The following is a 13,758-nucleotide window of genomic DNA, read 5'->3' as shown; positions in this document are numbered from 1 at the left end:
TGCAACGCGGCAGACGCTTTTCTAATACATTTTTATTAGCTTCAGACGTATTTAAGTAAGGGAATCTTTGAACATGATTTTGACCCCCTTCAAAACATCGGATTAACTCGAAATTTGGTATACCGAATAAGGACCGATGAAAATTCAATATTAAAAAAATATATGAAAAAATTGAAATTCAACTAAAAAATTAAAAATTAATAATAGTTTAAAAAAAAATAAAAAAATACGCCTTTATAGAAAATCCAACTAAAAAATAGAAAATAAATTTTAATAAATTTGAATTAAAAATAGTGTAAGCAAAGGTGGTTTTATTTTAAAAAAAGCGTGGGGTGCATGGTATCAGTGGTTATAAATATTTTATGAACAGATATGAGTAGAAGGGTTATTTTGATAATATCCTGAAAAGCAACTTTTTACTATTAACTTTAAACTATTACCTATTTGTTTTTCCTGCCTGTTCTTGTAACCTCAATGGGTTATACTAGATTCACAGAACGAGTAGGTGAGCTCACGAGGCTCTAGCCTGATGAGTGGCAGACGCTATTGGACCTAGTTAGACGGGCTCCCAAAACTCTCTACCGTCTTGAATGACTGCAACTATAATACACTTCAAAACACAACTCCTTCTTACCCCTGTCGATCCGACAGTCCGTAACCCGGTCAATGACTGTATTATCCAATTGTTGACACCGGCCAGACTGTCGAACATAAATCTCAATTCGATCTATTAAGAGTTGTCTGGGAACTAGACGCGCCGCTTGTCGTGGGGCTGTGAATGAGAAACATAGAAAAGGCAGTATCGTATTATTAACGCGATCTGCAGACTTTGTGCACTTTTCATCACGTGTAGTCCATAGAAATTTAGTATAAAAATGCAACCTTAGAGCAAAAACCAATTCCTTTGCTGACGCACAACTACCCAACCAGTTAGTAGTTCAGAACAGGATTTGTGTATGACAATGGATGGTTGGAAATCGATACATTGTATAAAACAGTTATTGGATTTCCAAAAAAAAAAAAATTAATGATTCCAATAGGCTCCGATAACAACTGAATACCGGTTGAGATCTAGCACACTCGTCTAGCCAGAAAAAAAATAGCCATTTGAGTTCACAACTTGACGATAGCAAAATTTTGACTAATGAATTTAACTGAGAACTGAGTGTAGCTGAAGTTACTTCGCTATCAAATTCTGTTATCAACTGCTCATTGTTAACCTATTTCTATAAAAATAAATAAAATTCTGTCTGTGATTAATTAATAAAGTAAGTTTTTTAAACCCCACTGCCAGAGCAGGGTAATGGTTTTTTTTTAAATATGTGTTTACTTCTTTGGCACGCTCTATAGAGTAAAAAAAAGGCGTCATTAGAGTTACCTCAGCTATGGAAGTGACATTCTACTTCAGTGCATACGGTGCATTACTAATTTATTACAAAATGGCGCTTACGAACGAATAATAATTATTAATTGTATTCTATAGCGTGGGACGTCAAAGTAATATTTTTTATTCGTAATCAAATAATTATGAAATATAAACAAACAATGAAACGAAAATCCAAATTCTTGAATATATTAAATAAAAAACGGAAAACAAGTTACTTTATAAAAGGTATCGCTGGCGGAAAAGTAGAGAATTAAGACATATTTATGTGACAAGTAGAGATATAAAATATATCCATATATAAAAGCACCAATTAACCAATTACCTTACGTTTTAAACAAAGTAAAACAAGTATTTAACCTTGTCGCTTTGGACGGATTCAGCTTCGAAGCGGTTAGAACTATTTAGACTTTCGCTTGAGACTTTTTGGCGGGAACGCGAGGAGTGAAGTTGTGTGATTTGTTTTATTTTGTCTGTTTAGTGTTTCTTCAGGTTTATTGTATTAACTGTTTAATATCTGTGAAAGTGCACAAATGTGGGAAAATGAAACAAAGCCGCTGGACGCAACTTCTCGGGATCCTCCAAAAAGTCCACTGAAAAAATCTTAGTAAATGACCACCATTATACTAAGATTATATTTCATCCCATATCATCTCATTTCATTTAATTTCATCCCAGTTGATTAATGTCTCAAATTAATCATCTTCATTTCATTTCATAATTTTTCATAAAAATAAGAAAATAAATTAAAGTAAGACATGACTTAAAGGTCTTAGTTACCAGGTCAAAGTAAAAAACTTTCGCTTGAAATAAATGAATTTTAAATTGTTTATCTATTAAATTACTTTCGATTATTTTATCCTGGACATATTTAGGGTGTATGCGTGACAATACCGTAAAAGGGAAATATTGGTCCGGTACAGGTCATATAACTTAAAAATTTACAATACTTCCGTAATGAGAGAACCCGTTGTCTTTTCCGTGTCGCAGCGTCCGACAAAGAGATAGCCATATTATTATTAGCCTATCTGAGAGAGCGGCTGACGTTAGGACTAAACCACCGAAAAAGGGATAGTAAAGATTACCTCCCACTTTAAATTGCGAGATGATTTACATTGACTGGTAGTCGTCGTGGCCTAAAGGATAAGACGTCCGGTGCATTCGTGTTGAGCGATGAAACGGTGTTCGAATCCTAGGCGGGTACCAATTTTTCTAATGAAATACGTACTTTTACTGGTGGTAGGACCTCTTATGTAGTAGATTAAAAAAAAAACAATATAAGAGTTCTCAGTTTATGATCTAAGTTGCGTCTCATCCCGAGGACGACGCTGCTCCTCATTTTATAGTAAGTGCTTCATTATCTTATCTTATCTTAATTACGAATTTAACGCGAGCTTCATCGCGGCCCCCTCCAAGCGAACGCTAAGTTTATTTACTGTACTAAAAATTATCTCACGCTGTTCCGGGTTCAAAACGTATTTTGCCCATAAAAGTGATCCGTTCTAATAACACACTTGCGACACAGATAAGGAACGTTATGAAACTTATTTGGAAACTTTTAATTATTTCACTTCAAATTAGGATTAATTGCGGGCTTTGTCTTGTATGTCTTCTTGGGTTACACTTTTCATGGTCATTCGCGTCGATTTGGTTTTGAATCCTTGAAGATATCATCATCTAGATTTATCAACAGACATGACAAATTTAAATAATTTCAAAACTACAGTATTAATTATTGGCTGTAGTACTGGCTGGTAGTATTGGCTGTTCAACGAGGTAACGTAGCCAGTATCTTGGGAACTGTGCCTCCTTCAAGCGCATTGGAAGATTTGTTCTACTGTGTGAGTTGATTTATGTTAAATTATTTTGATTTGTTATATTATAAAATTTAAGTTATATTATTAAAAAAAAAAAAACATTATTAATTTATGCCGCAGTACTTATCTTTTAACTCGACGTTTCTGTAATTAATTAATTATTATTTTTATATTTGAAGTTATTTTACGGATCGCCTAAATATTTTAGTGGTTGAGGACTCTTATATGGAGTTTAGGTTCGATCCAGTCGGAGTATCTTTATCAAAAAAATTCGGTATTCGGGGTCGTATAGTTCATGTCTCTGTATATGAGTCTTATACCCATACACAGAAGATAATTTTAACTTGGACCACTGCCCAAATGAATAATGAGTACTTATTACAACTATGAAATATAAAGCGTTTATTTTCACATTGGACAGAAAACGCAAGAAGTTATCCAATGACGCCATCATTCAAGAGTGCGATACACACACTAATAGTCTTGCTGCGAGAATGGGATAGAACATTCTCTAATCACCACCAAAACCATCTAAGGCTTATATATTACCGGATTAACCGGGAACCAAAGTAGCAGCCACACGAAAAGACTCTAAATAACGGCTCAGGGCTTACCGCAGGAAAGCTAATTTATCTTGGATCCCGCAACAAACTAAATCAGAAGGCAACGGGGGGCGTAGTTTGATTGTCATAAAACGCGACGTTATCCAAACTAGTCAATTGTGATACGGATTGGCCATGAAAAATCTGAGCCATCAAGCATTGGCGAGCTTTACCGTTCGCCGCGCGGAGCGTTGACCCCAAAGACTGACAATAATTCTGCCCCTCGCACCATTTATTATTCCGTCGCGTCCAACTTCCTGAGCAATTATTAAATAAACAAAATCAGACAAAGTAGTGCGTTATTCTATGTGCATGTGCATAAAGATCTTACCTACTGCACCAGCCTTGATTTGGCTGACTACACCGGTCAAGGAATCAGAGGTCGTGGCGGGTTTAGTTTTAGTTACATTGAAAAATAGAAAAGGCAACAGAACAAATTGAAGCGATAAACGAATGAAATGATGTTTTTAAAAGATACAAAAACCACACCGAATTCCCATATTGTAAAACGTCTGATAACCTTTGTTTTTATGATTTAAGGATTAATGGTGGCTCGGAGGCCTTTCCAGTTTCACCAGGACACCTGGGCGAGCATTGGTTCAGCCAGGAGGGTTGGAGTTTGCTAACAGCTGCCTGAGTGCCTCCGGAAGAGACCTAACGACTTGAGAGCAGCTGTTTTGCGAATTAATCTACTACCAGATACCGGAATAGCGACCCGCTGAGAAGATCCGGCGAGAAACTCAGCGGGCTGATGCATGGGTTAGGCTGAAAACCTTATCGGCGCATTGGAAGTCGGTTAAGTAATTCCAATAACATTGCCAATTCGTGCTCTTACGCGTATCCTATAAATCAATTCGTATCATTTAAGCCGTTGTTGACCTTGTGATTGAAATTCTTTAATTCGAAAACCAGTTTTTTTTTTTCGTTTTATTTATTGATCAAAATTCCTTGAAATGAGTCTTTTGCGCTTTTAAACTTTCGCATACAATTTTTTTTAATAGCATCTCAAGGTAGATTCTTTAACCTTCTTGTTTGATGTTCCACTTGCTGGTCTACCCTTTCTTGCGACAAAGCTATCGTGAATTTATTCGGATTGAATAACCCCTATAAGGGTTCTAATCAAAGATAGAATACGCTCACATGTCATTATCACGCATGTCGTTGTCACATCACATTGTCACATGTCATTTATCAATTACTGGTGGTGGAACCTCTTACTTATGAGTCCGCACGGGTAGGTACCACCACCCTGCCTATTTCTGCCGTGAAGCAATAATGCATTTCGGTTTGAAGGGTGGGCAGTCGTTGTAACTATACTGAGACCTGAGACCTTAGAACTAGAATCTGAAGGTGGGTGGCGGTATTTACGTTGTAGATGTCTGTGTGCTCCGGTAACTACTTAACACCAGGTGGGCCGTGAGCTCGTCCACCCATCAAAGCAATAAAATAATCTATATATTAATACGTGAAGCAAAAACTTTGTATCCCTTTTTACGAAAATTGCGCGGACGGAGGAGTATGAAATTTTCCACACTTATAGAGAATATAGAGAAGAAGTGCACAATGCTAATTTTAAAATAATGCATAAAAGATACATTAAATCAATAAAGAAAACATTACACACACTACATACCATGACTGTATTTGACGCACACACGCATGCATACTATTTATTGTCAAATTGAGAATAGATTAAATATTGTTTGTCTTTGTTAATATTTTTTATAGTGTAGCCTTGGCGAAATTTGTGATTATAGAAGTATAAAATACAATCATAATAGTGTACAAACTTACAATTCCAATTAATTATAGTCGAATTTCGACTACTGCGGGACCTCTACTAATAATAAAAATGTCACGATGACAGCCAATAGTTTTCGCCAATAACAATAGACAAAAATTATACTCCGTAAAACAAAATCCGTTAAAGTTGAACAAGGTATCGGAACAATAAACAGCTACCAGGAATCAATCCAAGGACGCCCGGTTACAGAGCCACATAACAATAGTATTAATCGAGCACGACTACAAATATTTATGAGTTCGTAAATAATACATAATGTAATTGCGACTAATATACTATTCTATAATATACCTAAGAATTTATGCATATAGAATAGTAATGTTAAAAGCATCCGTTTTGTTTTCAAATGTGTTGCTACCAAACCCTTGAGACTTGAGGAACATGACCTCAACCGTAGAGGGCGATTCATTCATAGCCGTAGGCAGAAGGGTTAATGTAGGTTCGTAATAATTGTTTAGGGAAGCTACAGACCACATAACGTAAATCATACGTACGTCTGGCTGGATCTTTTTTTTTATACCTATTCACTGGTAGCCTAAGAGGCTATTTCAGCTACGTCCTCGAAGGCCATAGACGCTACTAAATAAATGCCGTAGGACTGGGTAGATTTGATAGAAATGAAATAGGGAAGAATATAATAGACACTTATGGGAATTTTTACATCTAACCAAGAAGAGTTAGGGATGAGAACAATTTGGATAAGAGAAGGTAATTTGATGTATCATACTACTATACTGCGGAGGAGTTACGGTTAGGTTAGGCAACGGCTTGGCTCTGCCCCTGGCATTGCTGAAGTCCATGGGCGACGGTAACCACTCACCATCAGGTGGGCCGTATGCTCGTCTGCCTACAAGGGCAATAAAAATAATAATTAAAAAGTGGCAGCAGCTAGGGGTATAAAACTACCCCCAAACTATTTTAATGTTGGATCCACCAATCTCAATCCATTTTTAATTAATCCAGAACCCCTTTATTTAAAGTGTAGCATTGTGGTTATAGGTTAGAGCCCCGTGAGCTCATCTGCTTGTCCGATGAATCTAGTGTGACCCCTCGAGGTCACTAGAATAAGTAGGAAAAAAAAGAAAAATTGTGGGTAAGAATGTTGACCCTAACATACTCGAGGCTTATCCTCTAAAACATTTATACAGCCGATAAGCAACTGTGAAATTAAAATAAACTCATTTAAACAATCGCGACTCTGACTTCTGCGAATCACTGTTTATCTTTTGTTATTCCGATTATTCATTACGTGTATAATATTAAGTGGAATTCTTCGATTTGCCACAACCGGCGGTCAGTTGTTTGAATTACGCGAGCAGAGCCGGAGATAACGAAAAAAGTGCTTGCAATAAATTATATGAATAATATTTTTATTAATTTCATCTAATGATATACGGAAGAATTAAGATAAGCTCACCAAAGACTAGGGATAATATTATGTGATCAAAGATAGCGCATTTACTGGCCCAATACCAATGGCTGGCCAGTCCGTACCAATGGTGGTGGGACCTCTTGTGAGTCCGCGCGGGTAGGTACCACCACCCCGCCTATTTCTGCCGTGAAGCAGTATTGCGATTCGGGGTGGTTGGCGCATTTGCGTTATAGATGTATATGGGCCCCGGTAACCACTTAACACCAGGTGGGCTGTGAGCTCGTCCACCAATCTAAGCAATAAAAATAAAAAATGGACCCTTGAAGATAGGACATTTTATTTTGCTATAGAAAGATCCCCGGTACCCTTCTTCACGAGGAAGTTCATTGCGCCGCCAGGATCATTGGTAAACTGCCAGGATTGCGTATGATGATAATGTATCAAGGCACTAAATATTGCTTTTGCATAAACTTGCCCCATTATACACATGACGAATATGACAAAAATGTCGGTCGGTAATTGAATGTACAGTCAGTGCATTCAATAATAACGTAACGACGCATCAAATTATATTTAGCGAGTGAAATCACGGGATGTGCTTAGTTCAAAATACTATCAGGAGACTTTTGAACTAATCAAATCTATATACGAATAGACAAAGACTACAATTTAGATAGTAAACGGCTTCCTTCTTTACTTCCTAAGCCATTCCCTTTTAATATTTCTGCTTTAGTATAGAACATATTGATAGTACAATATGGGTAAGTAAACTTTGTAAGCAGCATTTTTTAACATGACAAAAAAGAAAATTTTAATTAAACCTAAATCACAAGATTACATGAACAATGGTCGAATTTAGATCTTCGGACGAACACTAGATAAGATTATTTGGCAGAATATTAAAAAACTACCAATATATCTATACTAATATTATAAAGAGGAAAGATTTGTTTGTTTGTTTGTTTCGAATAGGCTCCGAAACTACTGGACCAATTTGAAAAATTATTTTTCCATTAGAAGCCGACATTGTCCCTGATGAACATAGGCTAGTTTTATTTATTTTTTTTTTTTTTTTTTTTGTTTCATGTGTGTTTTAATGTTTCCGAAGCGAAGCGAGGGCGGGTCGCTAGTTATGATTATAATTAAGAATCATACAGTATGACATCTTGTTTATAAAAAAAAAACGGTAAGTAATTGAGGACCTCAAGGATATTCACATCCTCCATCATTATTCATTTCAAAATTGCCGCCGGCGAATTCGCGAGGCGCGCCTAGTTAACAATAAATTTTTATCCAGTGATGCGACTGTAAGACGTCTGAACTGTGACTCACACAGTGCAAAGTGACTAAGTAACAACACCCACAAACGAAATTTTTACAACTATTTATGTACTTATTTGTAAAATAGATTCTTTGAAATATATTCATTCATATTTGATTTCTTAGAAAACGAAACCATTGCTGTTTAAAACAAAACAACTTATTTAGACTCATGACGTATTGATTCAGAGACGTGCAACACTGCTGCTAATATGTAGATTGATGCGATATTTACCTTAACTAGAGGTCCCGCAGTAGTCGAAATTCGAGTACAATTAATATGATTGTATTTTATACTTCTATAATCACAAATTTCGCCAAGACTATACTATAAAAAATATTAACAAAGACAAACAACATTTAATCTATTCTCAATTTGACAACAGACGTCAAGAACAAAAGTTTGACAATAAATAGTATGCATGCATGTATGTATGTATGCGTCAAATACATGGTATGTATGTATGATTTCTCAAAATTCTGTTGATAGTACCTAACCTACATGACATAGACTGATAGATGACGTGTCCTGATCAACGCCAGATAGATCTGTTATAGCAAATACTACAATGCGTCCACTGGTTTGTAATTTACTGGTGGTAGGACCTCTTGTGAGTCCGCGCGGTAAGTACCATCACCCTGCCCATTTCTGCCGTGAAGCAGTAATGCGTTTCGGTTTGAAGGGTGGGCCAGCCGTTGTGACTATACTTGAGACCTTAGAACTTATATCTCAAGGTGGGTGGCGGCATTTACGTCGTAGATGTCTATGGGCTCTATCTAATAACTACTTAACACTAGGTAGGCTGTGAGCTCGTCCACCCATTTAAGCAATAAAAAAAAGAAACAAAGTGGACTCATTATGTCGAGAAAATGCAATGAGTTTTATTCTTTCTGTATTACAAACATAACCCAGGAGAAACCGCGAGACACGTCTAGTATGCTTATAAATAATATTATTAAGAAGCTTTTAATAACAATATTTAGTGAATTCACGAGGCAGTAGGCTGTATAACCTTCACTGAACATCTGTCGGGAGTAGTTTTGCAACCGTATCCCATATACGGCGTTTGAGGTCAATGTTAACGCGCGGCCTCACGGTACACTTGTGTTTACTTCGATGTACTTAATGCGTGTTCGGGGCGCTTCTGAATCATGGACCCGGGTATTGAGAAGCGACTCTCCTACTGGGGTTTTAGATCAGAGGCTCTATTAGATGGATTTAACACAATTACGTATAACTAGTGGTGCCGCCGTAGTCGAAATTCGACAACAATTAATTGAAATTGTAAGTTTTTACACTAGATTTTATTTTCAAAGACTATTATACTTCTATAATCACAAATTTCGCCAAGACTACACTATAGAAAAATATTAATAAAGACAAACAATATATAACATATTCTTAATTTGACCACAGACGTCAAGAACAAAAGTTTGACAATAAATAAATAGTATGCATGCGTGTGTGCGTCAAATACATGGTAGTGTGTGTAATGTCTTTTTTTAATTGATTTAATGTATTTTTAGGCATAATTTAAAAAATATACTAACATTCTGCACTCCTTCTCTATATTCTCTATAAGTGTGGGAAATTTCATACTCCTCCGTCCGCGCAATTTTGTCAAAAAGGAATACAAAGCTTTTCCTTCACGTATTTATATATAGATAAGGTTTTTATATAGATCCAATAGTTTCTATCTTGTTTTTTTTTTCTTTTCGTACTGGTGGTAGGACATCACGTGAGTCCGCGCGGGTAGGTACCACCACCCCGCCTATTTCTGCTGTGAAGCAGTAATGCGTTTCGGCCTGAAGGGTGGGGCAGCCGTTGTAACTATACTGAGACCTTAACACTTGTCTCAAGGTGGGTGGCGCATTTATGTTGTCTATAGGCTCCAGTAACCGCCAGTAGCTCCAGTAGCTCGTCCACCCTTTTAAACAAAAACAAAAGAGGTAAACAATTATGTCTATCGAAATCTAGCTAAGGGTAAATGGATATCAGCAATGCTGGGATACAAGCTGCCTACTGTCCAGAATTCTATTGAAGCCTCGTTAAGAAAAGGACATGTTACAGCGATCAGTGTGCTTATTGCGAGTTTTTTAACGTTATCGATCGAGTAAAAGTTAACTCAAATTGGTATGCAGTTGGACAGGGCTCCTATTTTTGCCGCTAGGGGCGCTGTTCAAACTCCATACAAATTTGAGTTAACTTTTACGCTATCGAGAACGTTAACAAGAAACAACTTGGACAGGAGTTTGTGGTACATACCATACCAACAAAGAAAAGGTGTGTTAATGAGCCCAATGGTACTAAGTAGCAAAGGACTCTGCACTGGCGACGGCCGGTATGTAATATGACGGCGGCGTGAAGCTAAACAATCAAATTCTACAAATCAACGAAACAATTGGCTCGTTTATGTGACGTAATGCCTTAATCATCAAAGTCGTTCGTCCGTGAACACTTTTTATATACGGAATTCACTCAAATAAGTAGGTAAATCAGAATACAACAGGTGCATAAGAAAGAACTAACAATTCAACCGTGGACGCCATAGCATTAGGAACATAAATAACAGATCAAGTCCGAATGGTTTTGCTAACAAATCACAGGATCACCCGCTATGCCCATCTGAAGATTACATACACATATAAAATATATAAACTAATTCTCATCTCAGCCTGTCCATTGCTGAACATAGGTCTCTCCAATTGATGTCCAGTGCCGTCTGTCGCCACTTGAATCCAACGTGACCCAGTGAGTCTAACTGTCACTTTGGCTGTAAACTAATAACACATTATAATTGACAATAAGCGCGCGTCACAACACAGGTGTCGCCTCTCAACAAATCCATGAACGATAATAAATACTGAACGACTAACGAAATTCTAATTACCTTGAAACATAAATAATCGTATGCAAATAACATCGAATACAGTGAATATTTAATGCGACCGGTTTTAAATCGCCAACTTCGCGTCACGCCCACGGCGCGCTGCCGCTGCTCTCATACGCTCATATATTAACATCTGAAACAGATGAAAGTATAAAGAAGGTGACCGTGAAAGATGTAATTGTGAAATCACTTGCGATTGTAACTCGGCTCACTTCGATAAAGCGGCACGACACGAGAATCCTCTGATCGTGACCGCCGGTAACTACATTCCCGATCCTGCGGACCGAATGGAAAGCAGTCGACGTCGCCCCAAACACGTCATTTCGGAGCCTCCCGATCCACTAACGGTGCTTTTAGATACCTCAAGCACCGGTCATCGTTCTCGTCGAACCCGTCGCTTGCGACGAAGGGCTCGACGAGTAAATTAACCCTCAGACACAGCCCACTGAGTTTCTCGCCGGATCTTCTCAGTGGGTCGCGTTTCCGAGCCGGTGGTAGATTCTGCGAAGCACGGCTCTTGCTAGGGTTCGTGTTAGCAATGTCGTCAGGTTTGAGCCCCGTGAGCTCACCTACTAGTTAAGATTACACTGTAATAGCCTCTCAAGGCTATCAGATCAGGTAGGAAAAAAAAGTAACTCGGCGTTCGCTGTAGTTAGACAGACCGGCTTAAGGTTCACCACTTACACCAAAGGACAAGCGCGCCCAGTTCAGACCACTATCCTTGATAAAATATTTAGCATTAAGCTCTAAGATTCTCGTGTGTAAATCTCGCAATTATTTAAAAAGATCCTGACCTTATAATTGGTGGACGGGTACCGTAGAACCAACATGAAAACTAAACAACAAATCGTCGCGAAATTTAATTTAGTTCCTGTCGCATCAAAAGAAACAATTTAAAATTTGTGTTATTCTTTTTGTCGTTTTTAATAAATCTGTCCACTAGCCCACCATATATGAAAGTCACCTTTGCGATTTGCACCTTAAGAACGCACAAGAACATGTGACATGCCTTACGAATGTCAATTCGATTGGAACCGGACCGGCAATAACTCAATTAGTTTAATGTCAGCAATGCGTTTCATCACCACACATCAATTTGTGCTGTGGCTACTGATTGTGCGCCCCAAGTCACTAAATACAGCGGGTCCTTTCGATCTATTATCCTGATTTAATTACCGGATATTGAAACTGAGTCTCGTAGACCACACGAGGTCAATACCATCGCCGCTTTGAGGCAAGATGCTGACCTTTTTTTATTGCTTAGATGGGTGGACGAGCTCACAGCCTACCTGGTTTTAAGTGGTTACTGGAGCCCATAGACACCTGCGACGTAAATGCGCCACGCACCTTGAGATATCAGTTCTAAGGTCTCAATGACCTGAAGACGATTCTCTCAATAAAACCTGGAAAGTTGACATCGCAGCAAAAATGGTAATAGATGATGAAACAAAACCGTGACAGACATAGAACGTGCTGCAACAAGGGGATGGATGGTCTTAGAGCTCCTGATGTAGATTTTAAGGGGAGTCTGTATCATAACATACATAATATGCTAAAGAAGATTCTAATAACAATTAAGACTATTAGTTGAGATGTATACGCTATAGTGACAGCCTTCAGTAGCTCATCTGTTTTTATACTCCATCATAAAGAACAAAATACCAATTTAAGATTTCAAACTAAAAGGGTATCACCGCTTCAGCTCATACCTTAAGATAACCAATGAGTGTTTTTTTCAACCAACAATTGCACAACGCTAATTAAGCGAGTAGACGGCGATGTAGCGGGCGCTGATCGATCGCTTCACGCCCACACCGAGACCCGATCCTTATCGACGCCTTGACCCTGAATAGTACCACATATTTCTAGACCATAGAAATTAGAGAACCAGTTTTGCAAATTGAAACTTTTTTTTGTTTTTTATCAATCAAGACTTACTCTTATATTCAGCGATAGTGCATTTAAATTTTAATTGGATTGGAACCGTTATTTTTAACTATTTATTTGCTTTGATTAATTGCGAACGAGCGACCAGATTTGCGTAATTTAAGCGGATAACAAGCTCAGAGGTAAAAGCAAGAGGCTTAAAGCACCGAGCTGACTGAAAGCTGCACCAAAGTATCAAGAAAAAAAAAGTGCTCAATTTTTTTTTTATTGCTTAGATTGTTGGACGAGCTCACAGCCCACCTGGTGTTTAAGTGGTTACTGGAGCCCATGGACATCTACAACGTAAATGCGCCACCCACCTTGAGATATAAGTTCTAAGATCTCAGTATAGTTACAACGGCTGCCCCACCCTTCAAACCGAAACGCATTACTGCTTCAACCCGCGCGGACTCACAAGAGGTCCTACCACCAGTAATATGGGAAACCTTGGTGTCGACAAAACTAGCAGAAGGAACAGCAATGTGTAGGGTTCACCGTGAGCTTACTCAATAGACCGAAGGCCGATTGTTTGTCGTAAATAAAATGGCGAACCGCCTAAAGCTAAACCGGTAGTCCTTTCCTTTAAATGCTTAATGAAATTATGAAACCGGTTTCGATATATTTGCAAAACAAATTATTTTA

General features: G+C 37.9%; 1 protein-coding gene across 1 annotated transcript in view; it reads right to left on the bottom strand.

The window, feature by feature from the left end:
- The window catches only part of form3 (FH2 domain-containing protein formin 3), a 92,988-nt gene that overhangs the window by 62,347 nt on the left and 16,883 nt on the right, over window positions 1–13,758 (bottom strand).

The sequence above is a fragment of the Bombyx mandarina genome, chromosome 07, assembly GCF_030267445.1.
Source record: "Bombyx mandarina strain Sakado chromosome 07, ASM3026744v2".
Lineage (NCBI taxonomy): Eukaryota > Metazoa > Arthropoda > Insecta > Lepidoptera > Bombycidae > Bombyx > Bombyx mandarina.
The sequence above is the reverse complement of the archived record's forward strand: the minus strand, read 5'-3'. Positions and strand labels throughout refer to the sequence as shown.